Genomic DNA, 6,000 nt, shown 5'->3' with positions numbered 1-6,000 from the left:
TCGTGCAATTCCCCTGCAGAACATGTTAGCTGCTGATATATTCCACATTAAAGTATAATACAAATCATATAGCACAGGTAGCGAGCTCTCTTTGCATCTCCGCCCTCTCTCCATCTGTGGTCCTATACCTTGACCTTTTCTAATTTTGCACTTCTACAAAACATCTGGTTCATTGAGAATGTGCCACTTAAGTTACAGTAACTTGTTTTATTTATTCATTTGAGGCATTACGTTCAACATTATGCCGGTTCACCATGTATGAAAAATCAACGGTAAATGCCACATGCAGTGCAAATGAGGAAAATAAAGTGGCATCCTCACCAAAACGAATTAGCATTTCAAACGACTGATATCAAGACAATTTAGACCGTACACAGACATATTTAGGAACGCAAACCACGATAAGATAATTTCATAGCTAATTTTTGTCTATCATTGTAGATGATATATTAAGATTATTATTATTTGCGAATAAACATGTCTCATTGCTTTCGAGGTCTAGATACAGCCTCGATTCCGAACCTAGAAGATTCCAGAAGCCGATTTTGTTTATAGTTTGATGGAAAGTTCCATTATGATGACGCTCATCCTGGTCATCAAGTTGTGACTTAGGTTTTTATATTCGAGTTGTTTTTATTAGAATTCCACTTTCCTACCTACACATTTGACCAGTAGAGTCAGTCTTTTAGTTGTGTTCAGTTTTAATTTGAGATTAATTTAAATGAAATTTAAACATTTGAAATTAAATAACCAGATGCAAATAGAATTAAGAAAGCTATAGCTTCCCAATGTGTGCGTGCGTGCGTGGGTGTGTGTGTGTGTGTGTGTGTGATTTGGATTTTTAACGTAGCCTTAAAAATGTTTCAGACATATCGCTACCATGTCTGCACTGTGGCAGTTCACAGTGATAACTAGCACTAGGGCATCATGCCGCAGACACGTAGCGTGATGTCCCATGCAGTCACATTATCCTGACACTGGGCCTGTCAGTCCTAACACTAACCTCTTAGTACTGAGCGTCAATCTAGGCAGCTGATAGTACCATTTTTATACGTCTTTGTTATGATTCAGTCGGGGTTCGAACCCACGAGTTTCCGCATTCGAGGCGGGCACTCTAATCACTTGGGCCATCGGAGCGATCCAGCTTAAGAAGCAATTCAAACTTAGAAACTGGACAGACCCATGTCGTATTTGCAATGGAAAAATATAACTATTTGATGGGTGATGCTCAGCCAAGCTGGTTGATTACAATAATCTCAGAGTGAAAGAACTGTGTCCATAGCGACGTGTAGATCTACCTTGATGTGAAAAAGGTCAGAACTTTAGATCATGCTGCTCGTACAGCTGATGACTATTCCTTAACTCACTAAGTTTAATTTGTCAATTATTCTTCCTCTCAGCAATTTATAAATTTATCGAAACATTGATCAGAATTTCTTTATCTCTGTCTTCGTTCACTTATTATAAGAAGAAGTGGCACCTTATTTCTGATTTCTACAGATTGAAAAACGCAATAGAATAAGGACGAGGCTATTTCAATATGCTCTTTCTATGCAAAATGTCACGGTCATGTATTGAAAGCAATATATTTATTCAATCAAAGCCCGGTCTGATTTTACTACGAAGAATTTCGAACCATTCATGTCGAAAAGTCTTTTATTATCAGGTGCTTTGCCTTTTTTTCTGAGTTCTTTTCTTCCAGTAAAAGTGTTCGTAATCAGGGAGCAGAGAGTGTTTTTTTATTAATATTCCTCTCCATTGTGTCACTTTGGCATCAGACTTTATCTCAGTACCGATGAATGTCGCAACAGAAACTTCTCTAGCCATTGACGTCATTCATTTATTACTAGACAATGATCTAGCTTGAGATACAACTGTGGTTAATTCACTTCTAGCTGACAAGCCTTGTTTGGATTAAACAGTCCGTCCGATTGCGCATTACATTTCTGATTTGTACCCGCTTGTATAGTTGGCAAAAACAGCTCTTAGGAATGATGTTGACCTGGACATGCTTCTTTTAGATGACATGTTTATTGGACACTTTTTTGACGAGGTCACTTTCGCTCCGACTATTGATTAGTCAAGAGGTTTTGATCACAGTGATCCCCTTTGTACTGCTCATTCTCTTTACTTTAATGGGGGTGACAAAAGACAATTTATCATTGTCAATAGGAACAAGATCCTGAGATCTCCTGTTGGTATCAGAGGGCTGTTATGGAGACTGAAGACATGTAAGTAACACATTGTCATTTTCTGTAAAACAAGATCATTATGAGACACTGTAGACCACCTGAGGTACCCGCTTGTACCGAGTTGTCAGTGAGTTTTCAAATTGTTGATCATAGCTCATATCCACATGAAATTCTAGTCAGACCATTAAACTTCTCTGGCTGCTCATTTAGAGATTTTTACCATTTTTATTGGTCTAAAAATAAAGTGATATTTTGAAATATTGTAGATCTGGTCATATTGGTCAAATTGAAGGAAACCCTAAATTAAGCATGAATTAGGTATACACCCGTTTACATATTATGTCAATCGCCGCTTCGTACGTAATTAGTTGCTTTCCTTTTTGGTCTTGTTGCTAATTTTTTAATAACTAAGCATAACATTTCTCTATTACCAAAATCGGGACAAGTTTCAAAGTCTGTGAAATGAGTACACGTTGACTGCGTGTTAACATAATGGAATAAGTTTGACTGGCTAGTGATGGTGCCAGAGAGAAACATGCTTTTTATATATACATGATACAAAGTAAAAAGGTGATACAAATTTCATAATTAAAGAAGATATACCGTATTTTACACTATTTCCCAAGAACGCGACGATTACTGAGCCAATGACAAAAATGAATGCATGTTTATCAAATATTTTATGGCACTGAGAGCCTTAAGTTAACTATCCATTTAATAAAATTCAGTTATCGATGCCATATTAATCCAGTATTCTTTTCTTTAAGGTCAATCTAAGTTTGCATTTAGAAACTACAAACTAATCATCCCGCGAGCCGGATTCGAACCAGCGACCTAAGGATAGCCATCACCTTTTTCTACAGTCTTCCTCTCTACCACTGAGCTATCACGGGATATTAAAACTGAAACATACATCAAATTATTTATGTCTTAGATTATTTTCTGAATTACGTTACTTATTGCTTGTTAATTGCCCTGTCTGACGAGAACGATCATTTGGTCAAGTGGCGCCACTCCCTGACAGTTGATGGATTCGTTCTGCATCAATATCTAATGCTAAAAACGTTGAACAGACATCGACTATGCATTGTCGTATAATGGGTATTTTTAGACTGTGTACCCATATTATAATACAAATTGTATATATAGAATCTATATACATAGCCATAGGATCTGCCAATGTCCATGAAGCGAGATCGCGTTGTCTTTGCATCATCCATTCAGATAGGCTCCTCTTAGAGCGAAGGACACATTCTCTTGGATGAACTCATTTTGGGTGTTAGAAGTTGGAAATCTCCACTCCGTTTAGAATGAGGACTGATTGGAAATGCATCCTCTTCATACAATTGGAACTTTTGACTGTACATAAGTGGTGCCAGATAAAAACATGAACAGGTAAGCAGAATGGAAAGCAAATGTGCGTCCATTCTCATGGCTAAAAAAGAGGATACTTATGATCCAACAATATTCCCCCAAGAATCCGACGAACACAGATCCAGTGACACAAAGGATGCATATGGTGCTGACTGATTTTTGGCAGTTTATGAACCTGTGTATCACCCGCATGAGCGGTATTTGGACCGAATCGAATCTGGAATCCATATGCCTTTTTGAGGGGTCACTGATTGGTCCTTAAATAGCCATTTTGTTTTTCAGTGCCATGCAATATTTATTATATTAACCAAATGCAATGAATCTCTTTTTTAAGGAAGCCTGTTAGTACTGTATAATATTCTGCAATGATCATGACTTCATATCCTCGTGCAGTGTTACTCTTTAAACATCTCATCTGTTGTAAGACAAATTGCAACCAATACTCATGCGTTATGATTGAATTTCCAAGAAAACTTCACAAAATGCAATTTTTCTTGTTATAACTAATTTTCATTTTTATGTTCATGAAAATCAGAGTTTTGTAGTAATTATATAGTACATAAATTCAGAATATTAATTATGAACTATAATGTTTTATATATTGTTATAACTTCACCATGTATTGTAATCATAGTGTTAGATTATTCTTAAAACAACTTGCTGCCAGCTTCATGCTCTATGATTATTATTTTAGACATGAAATAGCGGTCAAGTTTCAAAACGTGATATTTCGGTATTTAAGCTGCGTTATTAATTTATCATTACGACAAAATTAGTTTGGTATTAGTTAAAAATTTTGAATTAATACTATTTTAAGTATATTTTGAATATCTTTGACACGTTCGTATGACGTTGATACGTTTTGAATAATTATAATAATTATATATCTATTTATATATTTAGAATATTTAATTTAAAGCGTAATTTTCTATATTAAGTGTTGTTTGATTTCAATAAAAACAGTGCTACACCATAGAACTTAGGACCTCCTATGTCTAAATCAGGCACCGAGAACGTACTAGCGCATTTACCACATTAAAGTATAATACAAATACAATTAGCAGAGGTAGCGAGCTCTCATTGCATCTCCGCTAGGGGTTCGATCTGTGAGTCCTATATATAGAGTCACTCTTATAGTTATGTTCAGTTTATTTAAATTATTCATTGGAATTGCAAAGTGTTCAATAATTCTTTCGGACTAATTCCAGGTTATTGGTACGTCACCACTTGCAAGATTGGAATTCATTCGGAACACCACTGGAATTCGATCAGAACACCTATAACATTGGACTTGTGAAAGAACATACGTTTCTTTACCATTATTACGTTGTATTCCTTGGAACTAAATTATTTGTAGAATTTTTTAAAAAAAACTTGTTGTTTTTCGCTCTTTTCTGTTACTTAGTTATAAGACCATAGATCCGTAACATAAACTTGGGGACTCGTACGGGATACGAATTTCTGTAAAAATACTGAAGAGAATTGTTTTTCTTTTAGTCAGTGGTATTTTGATTTCACGTAGTTGAGAAATCTTTAGTGAAACCAACTAACTTTGGCAATGTCATCTACAGTTGAGAACTTTCTTTTAAATTGTACCATTGAAGGGTTAGATTCCTTGGACAAGGACGAATTGTTCCAGCTTGCCAAACATTATAATCTTTTTGAAGCGAAAGCTTCTTTAATATATAAGAAATAAAAAATATTTTGGTCCAGTAGCTGGTAGAAAGGAATCATTAGGATAAAGGTGCTTTGGGATTAATTAGTAAGTCTCTGTTTGGCTTTGAAATAAATTAAAACACTTGAAATGAAAACACCAGCTGGAAATAGTTTTAGAAAACTTCAGCTTCAAAAAGAAATCCGAAATAAAAATAGTCAGAATCATGTTGATTTTGCAATGCAAAAGAACAAGTATTTGATAGGTGTTGCTAATCCATGATGATTACGGGCGTCCATAGTGACGTCAAGATCTAACTTGATGAATAAAAGGTAAAAACGTTAGAAAATGCTGCTCGTACAACTGATGTCTATTCCTTAAGTCACAAAGTATACTTTTTCAATAATTCTTCCTCTCAGTAGTTTGTTATTGTTAGTGAGAGACTGATCAGAAATCCTTATCTATTCCCTCGTGCACTTACTGTAAGAAGAATGGGCACGTTCTTTCTGATTGCTACAGATTGAAATAAACACGGGACTATTTTAAACACTCATTTATTTCCAAGATGCACGGTCATATATTGAAAGCAATATATTTGTTCGATCAGACAAACCCCATTCTGATTTTATTATGGAGTATTACGAACCATTCATATCGAAAAATTCTATATAACATGTTGGTGATTCTGTCAAGCACATCCCTATTAAAATATTAAGAGACACATGAGATTCTCAGGGTCTTTTATTATCAGATCCTTTGCCTTTATCTAAGTAGTCTACT

At 35.3% G+C, this 6,000-nt stretch overlaps 1 non-coding gene across 1 annotated transcript; it reads right to left on the bottom strand.

The window, feature by feature from the left end:
- Positions 1 to 2,998: 2,998 nt before the first annotated feature.
- Trnay-gua (transfer RNA tyrosine (anticodon GUA)) lies at positions 2,999 to 3,085 on the bottom strand. Its single transcript is given in 2 exon segments — positions 2,999 to 3,034; positions 3,050 to 3,085. It is a non-coding gene; the product is annotated as a tRNA-Tyr (tRNA).
- Positions 3,086 to 6,000: the final 2,915 nt, after the last annotated feature.

This window comes from Sinohyriopsis cumingii, chromosome 3 (assembly GCF_028554795.1).
Source record: "Sinohyriopsis cumingii isolate HCF-2022 chromosome 3, ASM2855479v2, whole genome shotgun sequence".
In the NCBI taxonomy this organism is placed as follows: Eukaryota; Metazoa; Mollusca; class Bivalvia; order Unionida; family Unionidae; genus Sinohyriopsis; species Sinohyriopsis cumingii.
Note: the sequence above shows the minus strand (reverse complement) of the source record. Positions and strands in the feature narration are given on the sequence as shown.